This window comes from Chlorocebus sabaeus, chromosome 2 (assembly GCF_047675955.1).
Source record: "Chlorocebus sabaeus isolate Y175 chromosome 2, mChlSab1.0.hap1, whole genome shotgun sequence".
Lineage (NCBI taxonomy): Eukaryota > Metazoa > Chordata > Mammalia > Primates > Cercopithecidae > Chlorocebus > Chlorocebus sabaeus.
Genome location: NC_132905.1, coordinates 26,187,536 through 26,202,505, shown reverse-complemented (window position 1 = coordinate 26,202,505; position 14,970 = coordinate 26,187,536). Strand labels below are relative to the sequence as shown.

At 53.0% G+C, this 14,970-nt stretch overlaps 1 protein-coding gene across 1 annotated transcript in view; it reads left to right on the top strand.

Moving 5' to 3' along the window:
* VSTM2L (V-set and transmembrane domain containing 2 like) overlaps nucleotides 1-14,970 on the top strand; it is a 42,770-nt gene that overhangs the window by 13,134 nt on the left and 14,666 nt on the right. The gene's annotated exons all lie outside the window — the stretch shown is intronic.

Genomic DNA, 14,970 nt, shown 5'->3' with positions numbered 1-14,970 from the left:
CCTTTTGCCCCGTTCTTCATGTCCCTGGCCCTCCTGCCTCCACCCTCAGCGCCACCCACAGTCCTCCCTCTTCTTTCTCCTCAGGGGCTCTGAGGCTGCTCCTTTCTGGGGTTCCGGAACAACCCCGTCCCTGTGGTTGATGCAGCCTCCTTTGCTTCCCCCACTTCCTCCCTTTCAGCCCCTCCTGGCAGCAGGGGACGGCTATGCGCCGCGGCTTTGGAGTCTGACACTGAGGCTCAAATCCTGCCCCACTCCAGTCTCTCTGAGCCTGGTTATGCATTAGTGCAATGGGCTCACCCCACTAGCTTTGCAGGATGTACTGGGGAGGATGAAAATAAACGGTATCGGGAGAGACGTCGGGACGCCTGTGTGCCTGCTCCCGGCTCCTGGCTCCCTGCCCCGGCCTCTGCCCTATCTCTGGCTCCCTGAGCACTCCCACGCTTGCCTCTCTCCCTCCCACCCACTCTCACTCCTTGTGGCCCAGACATGGGAAGAGGAGGCGGGAATTCCACTGGGGAAACCTGCTCGACTCCCACAATCCTGCAAGTGCCAGAATATTTTAGTTCTCCTTAAATCTCCCTAGATTTGTAATTCCTCTGCTGTCTCCCTCAATATGTGCTGGTGGCCTTGGGAGGCGCCCTGCTTCCAGCTTGCCGGCTCCAGCACTTCCTGCCCGGCTATGTTGGGGGACCCGGCAGGGAACCTGGGCAAGTCCCCACCTTCTCCGTGCCTCAGTTTCCCTATCTGTAAGAAGAAGACAATGATAGTGGCCACTTCCCAGGTTATTTTGGGGATTAGGTAAGATATTTTATTGTATTAAAGAAACACCTCTATAAAAAGTAATGAATTACTGATATGTGCGACAATGGCAGATGAACCTCAAAAACCCTATGCTAAATGAAGGAAGTCAGTCACAAAAGACCACATATTATATGATGCAGTTTATATGAAATATCCAGAATAGGCAAATGTGAGAATGCAGATTTGAGGTTGTCAGGGGTTAGGGGCGAGTGGGGAGTGAGGAGTTTCCTTCTGAGGGGAAGAGAGCATTTTGGGACTAGTTGCACCACATTGTGAATGCACTAAATGCTACTCAATTGTCCACTTTAAAGTGGTTAATTTTGACCAGGCGCGGTGGCTCACACCTGTAATCCCAACACTTCGGGAAGCCGAGACGGGCGGATCACGAGGTCAGGAGTTCGAGACCAGCCTGGCTAATATAGTTAAACCTTGTCTCTACTAAAAAATACAAAAAAATTAGCCAGACATGGTGGTGGCCACCTGTAATCCCAGCTTCTTAGGAGGCTGAGGCAAGGGGAATTGCTTGAACCTGGGAGGCAGAGGTTGCAGTGAGCCAAGATAACACCACTGCACTCCAACCCGGGTGACGGTGTGAGACTCTGTCTCAAACAAAAAAAAAAAAAAAGGAAAGAAAAAAAAAGTTAGCTATTTAAATTTTTACTAGGCAGGGCGCCCCTTCCTCCAGCAGCCAGAGACAGGCAAGGACCCACCTGGGTGAATGTGCTTGTGTCTAAGACTCAGCAAGGAGTGGGTTCTACCAGGGAACAGCGGTTATTGTGGACCTTCTGGGTGCTACACACTGAAACAGGCTCTTCACTTGCATTTGTGCACTTAATCCTCAAAATAAACCTGTAATCAATGACAGTGGGAAACCAGATCTGAAAGTAGTGAAGCAACTTGCACAATGCCACCCAGCACGTCAGGGAGAACCGTGGCTCGCATCCTCACTGTAAATCCTGGGCTCCCCCTCGCCCTAGTGCCCGACCGCCCCCTGACCCCTTCCCCTGTTAGCCACCACACCAGCCCTTCCCGTGGGCAGAGCACAGTCTGAGCTCTGCGGATCCTGGGGTTGCAGAGAAGAAGGAGGCTGTGGACTGGATGGTACAAGAGGCCCGTGACGGTGTGTGGCCCACGCAGGAGAGTAAACAGCTCCCACCAGGGGCAACATTTCTTTGATGTCTCCTATTTCATTCAAAATTTATGACTTCTATATTCTATCCCATAATATATTCATGTTTGTTTTAATACAAAAATAAGGTTCTTGTCCCATGTTTCTGGAGTGAAGTCAATGCCTCAGGAAGTTGCTTTCCTGGTTTGAGCGGCCCAGACCATAAAGGAGTCATCCATTTATTTCTTTGTTCATTCATTCTCCAAGTATGCATTCAGGTCTCTTCATTCCTTAAGTGGGTGTTAATTCTCACTGCCGGGGATATGCTGTCCCGAGAGCCACACTGGAAGAATCAGCAGGACTGGGATAGGGAAGTGGCAGGGAAGCTCTCCAGGTATGTGGCCCAGCAGGAGCAAGGCTTGGAGGTGGGAAGTAGTGATGGGTTGTGAGATTGGGCCATGGCCATCAGAAGCCAGGGCTGGTGATGGTGCTGGGTGCCCGCTGGTGTCCACGCTTGAGCAGGACCTGCGTCCCAAGCCCCTTGTGATTAAAAAGAAAGTCTCTGCTTGGTGCTGCTGCGACTTTAACACCTAACCCTCACCAGTCTCCCTTGTTAATGAGAAAAAACGGAGATTGAGGCTCATAGCCTTCAGCAGGCAAGCTTCTTTGGCTAGAATTTACGAATGCTGTTTGGTTTTCATAGCGTTTATTTTTACAGTTACCCTCTATTTATGGCAAGTGATGCTGATTTTTCATTTATGGCGGTAATAAAAGTCTTCTTTTAACCTGAATTTATTTAAGTAAAAAGGGAAAGATGCTTTGAAAATAGATGTTAAGTAAATAATGGTGCATGTGGTACAGGGACCCTGTAAAAATGGTGATGGCGGCTAAAAGGCTGGGCTTGGGAGACCCCTCTCAGGTATGCCCTTTCCTGTTCTGAGTCCCCCCTGACTGTGCAGACTTCAGTCAGCCTTCAGGTTCAAGCATGTCCCCTCCTACTGGTAACCTTCCCTGACTCTCCAGGCAGACATGAGCTTATCTTCCCCCCCAGGATCTTCTAGAACCTGCACCTCCTTCCATAGCTCCAACATGTAGTTTGCCCTGCATAACCCTGGGCAGCACTGTGATTCATGGCCGTATGAACAGTGCACATTCTGAACAACTGTACATGGCGGTCCAGGTTCAATCCCAGCCATTGTTCCTATAGCAGTCTCTGGCATGTGTGTCTCTCCTGGGGACTGCAGGCTCCCTGTGGTCAGGTGCCTGATTTGTGACATCCTGGGAAGCCTGGCACAGGGCCTGGCTTAGGGCAGGGGGTCCATCAGAGTTGATCTCTTCCATTCCTTTTGAGGGAGGACTTAAGCTCCTACTGCATGCCGAGGCAGACACCTCCCACCGAGGCATGCTGCAGCTCCCTAAACTTTCTTACAAAATGCCTTCTTCTTGGCTTCTTAGGAAGAAAGCCCGTCAGCGTTTGCTTGCCTGTTCCAAGGTGAAACAACCTTCATCAACTCACACCTCCATCCCTCCTGCCGCAGGCACCTGTCAGGGGCCAAGGGCTGCCCAGAAAGAAACAAAGAGAACCCTCGGGTGCCTCCCTGGGGAGGAGAGGGCCCTGGATGGGGCCCTGGACACAGCCAGGCTTCTCTGTTTCTGGAGGGCTTTTCCATCCTGTTTATCTGGGTTTTCCTCTTATGGGGGTTTTGTGTCTCCTGATTTTAGAAGCCAGCTGAGATTTACAGGCGGTTGGGCTGGGACCTCATTAAATCCTCCCTCTCCAGCCCGGGAGAGCTCTTACTCTGCTTCCCAGCTGGGAGGCAAGGTGGCCACAGGCCTTCCTGAACCTGGAGCACACACACCCTTGTGGCCCTGCCACCCAGCTGAGCTGGGCATAGAGCAGGCTTCCTGGAAATGGCCCCAGAGAATCACACTTTTTCTAGCTGAAAAGGTTGGGGCTTAGATAAGATTTAGGCTTCAGTGGGGGAAATTTTGCAGCCAGCTTGAAGTCAGGCTGAAATCTAACTTGTCCCTTGATGCTGTGTGATCTCAGGCACCGACTCTCCCTCTCTGAGCCTTGGCACTCCCTCTGTGAAATGGTACTGATAATAGTACCATCTCATCAAGTCTGAAAGGATGAAAGGGGTCCTGTGTACAGTGTCTGGCATAGAGGAAGGGCTTCCTTCCTTCCACCCCGGGGCAGGGGACTGGCTCCAGTGGCCGCTAGGTTCTCTGAGCTTTGGTTTTCTCACACTGCTGGAAAAGGGCCTGGTATGGAAGTGGGCAGTGGCTGCAGAGGCTGTGGATGTCCCTTACTCTGTCTTCATCACTGCAACAATGGGGCCAGCAGAAACAGGGAAGTGTTTGAATTCTAGAGTCCCAAGGTCTGAGTTCTAATCCCAGCTCCTGCTCCTGACTTGCAGTGTCACACAGTCTCTGAGCCTCAGCGTCCCTGCCTGTAATAAAGGGACAATGATCCCTGCCCAGCAGGATCACTGTGAGCTTCATATGGGATCAGGCACATCACCTTCCTGTTGCATTGTGGGCTCCAATCAGAAAGGTGGTGCCATGGGGTTGCTAGGCTGGCCCGTAGCCAGCAAGGGTTGGGGAGCCACTGGCAAAGCAGCACTCCCCTCCTGGCACTGTCAGCCTTTATTTACTGCCCTGTTTCTTTCTTGGTTGCGTTTCACAAGATGACTTTATGGGCCATCTCAGGGGAGCCTCCAGCCTGCCTGTCAGTCTGGCTAGGTGGCCCCTCAGCTGGGCCACGTGGGCCAGGCTGGCCTTGGGCAGCCAGTGGCCACAAGGGCCAGGAGGAGGGGTAGTGGGGAGGGGGCCGGCCTGCTGAGCCCCACTTAGGACCTCCCTGGTTGTGTGTGTCCATAGTGTCCACATGTCTGTCCCTATCCTTGCTCCTGTGGGCACAGTCCCCCCAGAAACTCCAATCTGGCACATAGCAGGTACCCAATAAATGTTGAGTGAATGAATGAAGAGGATGAATGAATGAATGATCTCTATGCTTCTTGGTTTTTTTCCTTAGAACTTCAGTCCTCTAGGCTTTTGTGTGGCCTTCCTTTCTCACTTGATTGATTGATTCATTCATTCATTCACTCGTGTGTTTAGCACACGCCTAACCACCTTCTGTGTGCCTGATCTGTGCTGGGCAGTGCAGGGTGCCTGACCTGGGAAAGCTCCCAGCTTACAGGAGACCCAGACGCCTCAGTATCTGTCATTTAACACACTCCGGCGCAGGGAGAGGCAGCCTCAGAGACCTCTGGGGGCACCAAGCAGGGCTTCCACCCTAGCCTGAGGAGGGAGGACACCTTCAGGCAGAGGACTACCTGTGAGTCAGGATTCCAGGGACAGTGTGCAGGCTGTGTCCTTAGGGGAACGCATGTAAGTGGCCCAGAGGGGCTGCAGTTGGGGTCTGGGCAGAGCCAGAGCCTGCAGACTTTGGATACCAAGCCTGGAGCCTGATCTTGACCCTGGGGGCTCGTAGTTTCTCAAGGAGGCCCAAGTACAGGAACTTCCTGAAGGCCCCAGGCAGCCCAGAGCAGGGAAAATGGGATCCTCCCCCTGCCGGCCACCAGAGCTGCTACAGTATCTAGTATGCGGGCGGCATTGCTCTGGCTGCCGGGACATAGCAGTGAACAGACTAGAATCTCCTGCCTTTAACTAGAATCTCCATCTTCAATTCTAGTTGGAGTACAGATGATACATAGAAATAAAATGAGCAAACATAGAATAGAGGAGTGATGAGTGGTAAGGAGAAATATGAGGTAGGGAAAAGGGAACCGAGAGAGGGTTGAGGGGGCAGGGAGGGCCTCACTGAGGAGGTGACATTGCAGCTGAGGTTGGAAGGAGTTGAAGATGCGGGGAGGGATATTCTGGAACAAGTCTAGGGGATTTTTGTTTTCTTTCTCTCTTTCTTTCTTTCTTTCTTTTTTTAAATTTTGAGACGGAGTCTTGCTCTGTCGCCTGGCTGGGGTGCAGTGGCGTGATCATAGCTCACTGCAGCCTTGGACTCCTGGGCCCCAGCGACCCTCCCACTCTAGGAGATTTTTATCGTGAATCCACTGCTGCAGTCAGCCCAGGGAAGCCAGTAGAGGCTTTAACAAAATTCTGGTAAAATATACATAACATAAAGTTTCCCATTTTCCCCATTTGTAAGTATATGGTTCAACCGCATCAAGAACATTCAGGCTGCTGTGCAGCCATCGCCACCATCCAGTCCAGAAATTGTTCATCATCCAAAACAGAAACTGTGCCTGTCCAATAGCAACTCTCCTCCCCTGCCGCCAGCCCCTGGCAGCCCCCATTCTGCTTTCTGTCTCTGTAAGTTTCAATCACACCATATTTGTCTTTCTGTGACTGGCCTGTCTCACTCAGCTTAATTTCCTCAAAGTTCATCTATGTTGCGGCGTGTGTCAGAATTCCCTTCCTTTTTAAGGCTGAATACTACTCCGTTGCACAGACGGACTAGATTTTGTTTCTCCGTTCATCACTGGAGGTTTCTGAGTAGGGAGCATCACAGTGTGATCTAGTGAGAAATGGGGCCAGGCTGAGGGGTGACCAAGGGGTCAGTGGGGCCACAATGGTTCTCACTGTGCCTCTCTCTAGCCTCAACTCTGCCTTGGTTTTCCTGAATAGAGCTGCCCCTGCCATCAGTCCCCAAGGGGAGTCCTGCTTTCATTCTGATAGGTGTGCTGAGTACCAATCTCTGCAGGCTTCCTGGAGGAGGTAGCCTCCCAACCAGAGATTTGAAGGTTGAAAGGGCAGGAAGGGCTGTGCAGAGGGAGACAGGAGATTCAGGGCTGGACCAGAGGGTTTGGGATGGGGAATCTGGGCTCAGAGATGGAGGGAGCTGAGGGCTGCCTGTGCTGGATGAGCCCCTGTGGCTTGCATGAGTCCCACTGGCTGCCAGGGACCACAGGAGCACCAGAGGAAATGAGCACAGAGAAGAGCTAGAGGACTGGTGGGGGAGGGGGTGCAGGGCCCACGGGTGAGTAAAATACAGATGCGCCCAATGCATAATCCGATGAGGCGACAGGGAAGCATCTTTAGCCATCTTTCTGGAGATGATAGGGTGTTTGAACTAGGAGGTGAAAGAAAGGAGTGCTGTTTATTGAGCACCTACTATGTGCCAGGCATGAGGCACATGTTGTCTTGTGTAATCCTCTCATCAGCCCTCTCATTCTTCCCTTTTTCTAGATAAAGGAACTGAGGCTCTGAGAAGCAAAGTGGTTTGCCCAGGTCGTACAGCTAGGGAGTATGGGAAATCGAGTTTGAACCTAGGCCTGAAGGCAAAGCTCTAAGCGGTTCATGCTGAACTAGGGCCTGGGAGGTTAAGGTCAGGGCCCTAGTCTCAAAGGGCAGGCCAAGTCCCCCAGGTCATCTCCTGCCTTTCCCAGAAGCCAAACCCAGTGACTCTGGCCAGAGCCACAGAGCCATTTCCTGCAGCTGATGCACCGATAACCAGGCCTGGGGTTAATTAATACATCGCACCCCCAATTAAAAGCAGAAAGAAAGAAGATGTTGCATTCAATCAAGTCCCGTTCTCCTTCTCCTGCAGAATCCTAATTTGTGGACACCGGTTTTAATTGTCTTCCCAGTGAGCCCAGCCCAGCGCAGGCCCTGAGGCTGGAGAAGACAATTGCATCCTTCTCAAAAATCTATAACTATACCAGCCTCCCTGGGGACTGGCTGCGAGGAGTTACCTGAGTAGGGAGGGGGGCTCAGGGGCAGGGTAAGTCAAAGAGGAGAGATGGATTCTATGTCCCAGACTCAGCAGTGATGCTGACATGGGGATCAGGGTGTGGGTAGCTGGAGGGAAAGAGTAAGGGTAGGGGACCGGGTTACAGGCTTCCACTTAGAGCCCTCTAGAACTGGGTTCAGTTTCACCATTTACTCAGTCCGTGGCCTTGGGCAAGCCACTGACCCTCTCTGAGCTTCAGCCTCCCCATCTGAAAACGGGGATGATAATGAGCATACCCGCTCCACAGCATCATGGTGGGAGCGTGAGAAAATGTACGTAAAGAGCTTGCACCTGGGTGTGGTGGCTCACGCCTGTCATTCCAGTGCTTTGGGAGGCTGAGGCAGAAGGATTGCTTGAGTCCAGGAGTTTGAAATAAGCCTGGGCAATATAGCGAGACCCTTTCTCTAAAAGAATTTTTAAAATTAGCTTGTAGTGGCATGTACCTGTAGTCCCTGCTACTTGGGAGGCAGAAGCAGGAGGATCACTTGAGCCCAGGAGTCCATGACTGTGATGAACTGTGTTCGGCTCACTGCCATGCTCATGCCACTCCACTCCAGCCTGGATGACAGAATGAGACCCTGTCTCAAAAAAATAAATAAACATGGCCAGGCGCAGTGGCTTGTGCCTGTAATCCCAGCACTCTGGGAGGCCGAGGTGGGCCAATCACTCAAGATCGGGAGCTCGAGACCAGCCTGGCCAACATGGTGAAACTCTGTCTCTACTGAAAATACAATAATTAGCTGGGCGTGGTGATGCGAGTCTGTAATCCCAGCTACTTCAGAGGCTGAGGCAGGAGAAGCGCTTGAACCTGGGAGGCAAAGGTTGCAGTGAGCCGAGATCACACCACTGCACTCCAGCCTGGGCCACAAGAGCGAGACTCCGTCTCAAAAAAACAAAACAAAATAATAAATAAACAAACAAAACAAAGAGCTTGGGACAGTGCCTGGCACAAAACAAGTAGTGTATCATTACTTCATTATTACATCATCATCAGCAGCAGCAGCAGCAGCAGCAGCATCAAAATACACATCAATCACCTTCCAGTTTCTGGTGCTGGTGCAGTACCCTCACTCACAGAGTTAGGAGAGGGAGGAAGACCCTGTTGCTGATGGAGCTGCCTGCTTTCAGTGGGGGTGAGAGGAACTGAGCTCCCCATCTCTGGAGGTGTGCAAGTGGGATGCCGAAGTGTGGAGCCTAGTGGCTAAATTTTACCTGATAACTCTGACCAAATCCTGATAGGGGCTGGGGCAGACCCATGGATCTTGGTCACAACTGCCAGACAGACCAATGTTTAAAATCCAGCTCTGTGTGAATCTTGGGCAAGTCATTTTACTTTTCTGAGCCTCACTTTCCTCATCTGTCAAGTGGGAGTGGGCAAGAGTGTTAGAGACAATGTCTGCATGGTGTTGGGCACACAATAGCTGCTCAAGAAAGGAAATGGATTTCTTTTTTAAACAAAGCTTTCTTTCCTGCCTCCCTACCTTTGCTCACAGGGTTCCTGCTACCTGACACTTTCAGGCCTGCCTCTGCTTGTCAATATCCACCCACCCTTCAAGGCCTGGCTTAGGTGCCACCTCCTCTCTGAAGCCTTCCCAGATTCCCCTCCTCCCCCACATGGAAGTGACCCTTCCCCTTCCCAATGCCCAAGGCTCTGCCCTTAGGACATCTGTTACTTTCCCCTTCTGATGATCTGAGCTGGTGGGGCTCTCAGGACCATCAGGATTAACCTGAATTGTACAGAGAAGCAAACAGAGGCTCAGAGAGGGGAGAGAGTCTCTGGAGGTCACACAGCAAGTCTGTTGGCAGAAACAGGTTCCATCCTCCATCCTTGGCTCCCAGTCCAATGTTCCCGGCACTTACCTATGTCCACAGCGGGCTTCTCCCTCTGGGGCAGCTTGGGGCGGGGACCGGGACAGGCCTTGGTGCTGCTGAGTGTGAAGAGGGAGGCCCAGATTTGTCATCAGATGCCCAGAGCCTTGGGTTTCACACTTGTCCTGTGGACACATTGCCTTCTTCACTACCGAGGTCTGAGTCAAAGGGTCCCTGAGGGGGCCTCCCCCAACCCACGCTCTGTAGACAGCTCCTGGCCAGCTCTGGGGATCAGAGAGGCTCTGGGACCACAGCCTCGCTGTGGGGTGGGAGAGCTGGTGGCCGCACCCACAGCTAACTCAGTTGGCTCCCACGAGGCCTTGAACCTGCTTCTCTCCCTGTCCTCCCACCTGAAGCCCCTCCCTGCTCCCAGCTTCACTACCTAGCCCACTGGGGCTAAGGTGAGGGCAACACCTCCTCCAGGAAGCCTTCCCCAATTGCCTCCAGCTGGGTGAAATGCCTCTGCTGTGCCTGCCCAGGCCTTTTCACTCAGAATGAAACAGACTCCCCACCCTACCCCACAGGACTCTGCAAGGTTGGCCATTTGAGATTGAGCCTTTTTTTTTTTTGAGATGGAATTTCGCTCTTGTTGCCCAGGCTAGAGTGCAATGGCGCAATCTCAGCTCACCACAACCTCCACCTCCCAGATTCAAGCAACTCTCCTGCCTCAGCCTAACAGGTAGCTGAGATTACAGGCACCCAGCACCATGCCCGGCTAATTTTTGTATTTTTAGTAGAGACGAGGTTTCACCCTGTTGGTCAGGCTGGTCTCGAACTCCTGACCTCAAGTGATCCTCCTGCTCTGTTGGTCAGGCTGGTCTCGAACTCTTGACCTCAAGTGATCCTCCTGCCTCTGCCTCCCAAAGTGCTGGGATTACAGGCATGAGTCACTGTGCCCAGCCGCAGGACTGGGCCTTTTAAAGAAATATTTGGGGCCGGGAGCGGTGGCTCACGCCTGTAATCCCAACACTTTGGGAGACCGAGGCAGGTGGATCATTAGGTCAAGAGATCGAAACCATCCTTGCCAACATAGTAAAACCCTGTCTCTACTAAAATACAAAAATTAGCTGGGCGTAGTGGCGGGCACCTGTAATCCCAGCTACTTGGGAGGCTGAGGCAGGAGAATCACTTGAACCCTGGAGGGAGAGGTTGCAGTGAGCCGAGATCGTGCCAGCATTCTAGCCTGGCGAAAGAGGGAGACAACGTCTAAAAAAAGAAAGAAAGAAAGATTTAGGTTGGCGCAAAAGTAATTGCGGTTTTGGCCATTAGTTTTCATGGCAAAACCGCAATTACTTTTGCACTAACCTATAGCACTACCAGCACAAAGCATTTGAATACTCTGGGAAGAGCATGGACTTGGGCGTCACAGAGGCCTGGTTTCAAATCCAGACTCTACTATGTGGCCGTGGAAGGGTTACTCCCTGGCACTGGGCCTTGGCTGCCTGGTCTGAGCCATGTGGACATGTGATGGGGGGACCTGAATCTGGCAGAGCTCACCACCTGCTAAGATGTCAAACACATGTGGCCACTGAACCCTAGGAATGTCAGGACTGAAAGGTGCCATGAACATGTAAAATGCACTCCAGGGTTCCATGACTTAACACAAAAAAGAATGGAACTTGTCTCATTGGTAATTTTCTTTCTTTCTTTCTTTTTTTTCCCCAAGACAGAGTCTTGCTGTTGCCCAGGCTGGAGTGCAGTGACACGATCTCAGCACACTGCGGCCTCCTCCTCCCGGGTTCAAGCGATTCTCCTGCCTCAGCCTCCCAAGTAGCTGGGACTACAGGCACGTGCCACCACACCCGGCTAATTTTTGTATTTTTAGTGGAGATGGGGTTTTGCCATGTTGGCCAGGCTGGTCTCAAATTCCTGACCTTAGGTGATCTGCCTGCCTTGGCCCCCCAAAGTGCTGGGATTACAGGCATGAGCCACTGTGCCCAGCCTCATTAATAATTTTCATTACATGTTCAAATAATTTTTTTGATATCTTGGCTTAAATAAAATACATTATTAAAATTAATTTCAGTTTTTTTTTTTTTTTTCACATGGCTCCCAGAAGATGGAATATTCCATGCGTGCCTTGCAGTGTGGCTTGCAGTCTGTTTCTCTTGGACAGCGAGGCCCTAGATGGCCACTACTGGGGTCCCGGTGGAGAGGTGGCCATGTGGTGGAGTCCTCCCCTGTGCTCCTGCCCACCCCAGGCTGCCACGCCATGCCAGGGCCCAGGAGGTGTCTGTTTGGGGGTGAGAGGGTCTCTGCTGGCTGAACCCGGGCTGCTGAGTTACCCTAGACTAGCCCCTGCCCTCCCTGAGCCTTACCTTCTGCATGAGTGGGCCAGAGTCAGGGTTTTCCTGCCGTGGGCAGGGGAAACCGAGTGGGGGTGAATTGGAGGCCTGGCCCTTCCCAAGGAGACCCCAGTGGAGCCTCCACCCAAGGGCGGCCCTCTCTGTCCTCCTCCCACTCATGAGACCACGCACATTGTCTCCCGTGCCCCCGCCCACCACACATGGTTCCTACCTCCCCTGTGTCTGGAAGGAGGAGGCATGCAGTGGCTGAGTCACACCGGCCAGGTCCCAGGGCTGGCTTCAGCCTTTCTTGCTCTGTGTTCTGTATTGAGCAAGATAGCTGATAGCTCTGGAGCCATTTCCTCACTGGAAGAGGGGAAGTGGAGGCACTCTCTGATTTCCGTGGCTCAGGCAATGGCACCTGGGGAGGCCACAGCTGTGTCCCTCCACTGTCTTTTGACCAGCCAAGGTCACACTGGTGGTCATACCAGATCCACCCAGGGTCCTCACCCCCTCTCCTCCTGTTTGCAGAGGCCCCTGGTGCCCTGGTGTCGGGCAGGAGGGACATGAATCAAGGCAGAATCCACCATCTTGGGCGAGGGACCGGCAACCCACTAGAATCACCTCTTGTGCCCTTCCCGTGCAGGCTCCTCACTATCTCCTTGTGTTCTGCTCAAGGTGGCAAGTGGGTGTCCGGGAAGACTCCGAGGGTGAGACCTGGCCCAGGACTCTCAGGGCAGCGTCGCTCTAGTTCTGGACCCTGCTCCACCACTGCCCAGCTAAGGCTGTTTATTCATTCATTCAAAAAGCACTTACTGGCTGGGCGTGGTGGCTCATACCTTACCTGTAATCTCAGCACTTTGGGAGGCCAAGGCAGGGAGATTGCTTGAGCCCAGGGGTTCAAGTCCAGCCTAGGCAAAAAGCAAGACCATGTCTATACAAAAAATTTAAAAAACTAGTTGAGCATGGTGGCTCGCGCCTATAGTTCCAGCTACTCAGGGGGCTGAGGTGAGACGATTGTTTGTGCTCCGGAGATCAAGGCTGCTGCAAGCCTTGAATGCACACTGCACTCCAGCCTAGAAAACAGAGCAAGACCCTGTGTCCAAATGAAATGTATTTATTGAGCATCTGTTATGTGCCAGGCACTGCTGTAGGAGCTGGGAGGGAAGGCTGACGGTAAACATACGTAAAATAGGCATATTAGCTGTGCTGTCCAACACAGTAGCCATTACCTGCAAGTGGCTATTAACATTTATGTTTAAATGAAGTAAAATTAAATAAAATGTAAAATTCAGGTCCTCAGTCACATGTCACGTGCTCAGCAGACACAGACGACTGCTGGCTACTGCACCAGCTCGGGTGCAGAACACCCTCCTCACGGCAGAAAGTCCTGTTGGCCAGTGCTGATGGTGTTGGAGGGAAGGGTGGTTTGAAGTGCTCGGTTTAAATGAGGTGGTCAGGGAAGGCCTCCCGAAGGAAGAAGGCTTTGAGCAGGATCCTGCGGCAGGGGAGGGAGGGAGCCACGGGAGGGACGGCTGTTCCAGGCAGAGGAATTGGCAGGTGCAAAGGTCTTGAGGTGGAATCTCAACTGGGATGCCCGGGTAAGGAGCTGAAAGGAGGCCGCTGTGGTAGAAATAGGAGCAGGGAGTCAGGCAGAGGCCAACACTGGAGGGGAATGGCCTCCCATGGAGGGCCCTGTCAGCCATCTGGAGTGCAGTGGTGCGTTCGAGGCTTGCTGCAGCCTTGACCTCCTGGGCACGAGCAATCCTCTTGGCTGGGCATGGTGGCTCATACCTGTAATGCCAGCACTTTGGGAGGCAGAGGCAGTGAGGACTGCTGCTGCTATGGTGGGTAGGAGGACGCCCTGGGCGAGTGGTGAGTAGAGCAGGGACAAGGACTGATTTATGTTTTGCCAAGGTGTGTCTGGCTGCTGTGTGAAAATAGCTTGTCAGGGAGGAAGAGTGGAAGCGGGAGGCCACTGAGCTTTCCCCACTGTTGCAGGTGAGAGAGGATGGCAGCTTGGCCCCGGAAAGGCAGCGGAGGTAGGGAGAAGGAGCCAGATTCTGGAGGTGTTGGGAGGCAGGACCCACAGGGTTCCTTGAAGACTGGCTGTGGGAGGGGAGAGAGGAGGGAGGGAGCCCAGGGTGACTAGTTCCTGGGTTGCTCCCCTGAAAGGATGGGGTGGCCCTCACAGTGACGTGGGGTAGGGACCTTCCCTCAAGGCACCCACATTGACTCTTCCTTACTGGGGATAAGAAGGGTCACAGCTTTGAGGTGGGCTGCGTGTGGTGGCGCCCCACACCACCCCTCACACATGTTCAGGAACCCAGACATTTGTTCCTATTAACCAACCAGGCCTTGTTTACAGAACAGCGGCTGGGACTTCCAAGCCTCAGCAAGCGGGGAACCTCCATGAGCTGCTTTCTAAACCCTTGACCTTGAGGATTAGGGACATCTCAAACTTGCTCTCAGCCCAGAAACCCACTGCTCAAGTAGAGCTGCACAAGGAGAAACGGCAGAAGCTTCCAGATGGAGTCCTTTGTCAATTCACATCACCTTCAGTATCCTGGGGACAGGGGGACGAGAGAGGTGGCCCCAGAGCAGGGGCCTGAATCTAGGATTTCACCTCCTAGCCCAGGACTCCCTCTTCCTCCTGCCCTAAGCGGAGCTGGGGTGGTGAGGACTCCAGGGGCTGGGAATCTGCCCCTCTGGGCCAGGGGACCCTGTTAGGTTGCAGCACCAGGAGGGACAGGGTGGGGGCTGGGGGATTGACAGCCACAACATTCCTGGGTGACCTGCACGTTGCCAGGCATCTTTCCAGGGCGAGATAATCTCTCCTGAGAAGAGGAAAGAATTCTAATTACATCTCAGGACAGTATTTGTTTGGGGAGACAGGAGACAGAGCATATGGTGGGGAGGGGCGCTGGGCCACATGAAGTGGGGATGTGTTTTCTCATTTACCTGGTGGGATGGAGGATGGCGGATGGAGCAGGGCTCCTGCTGGGCCAGGGGAGCCGCCTGCCCTGGGCTGTGGTGGAGAGCTGGGCCCTGCACGGGGCAGGAGGCAGGAGTGGCTCCCACCTCACCCTGGGTGCCCTGAGAGGGTAGAGAATTCTGCACCCATCCCATCCACCGAGCAGCCACTCTGCACCAGC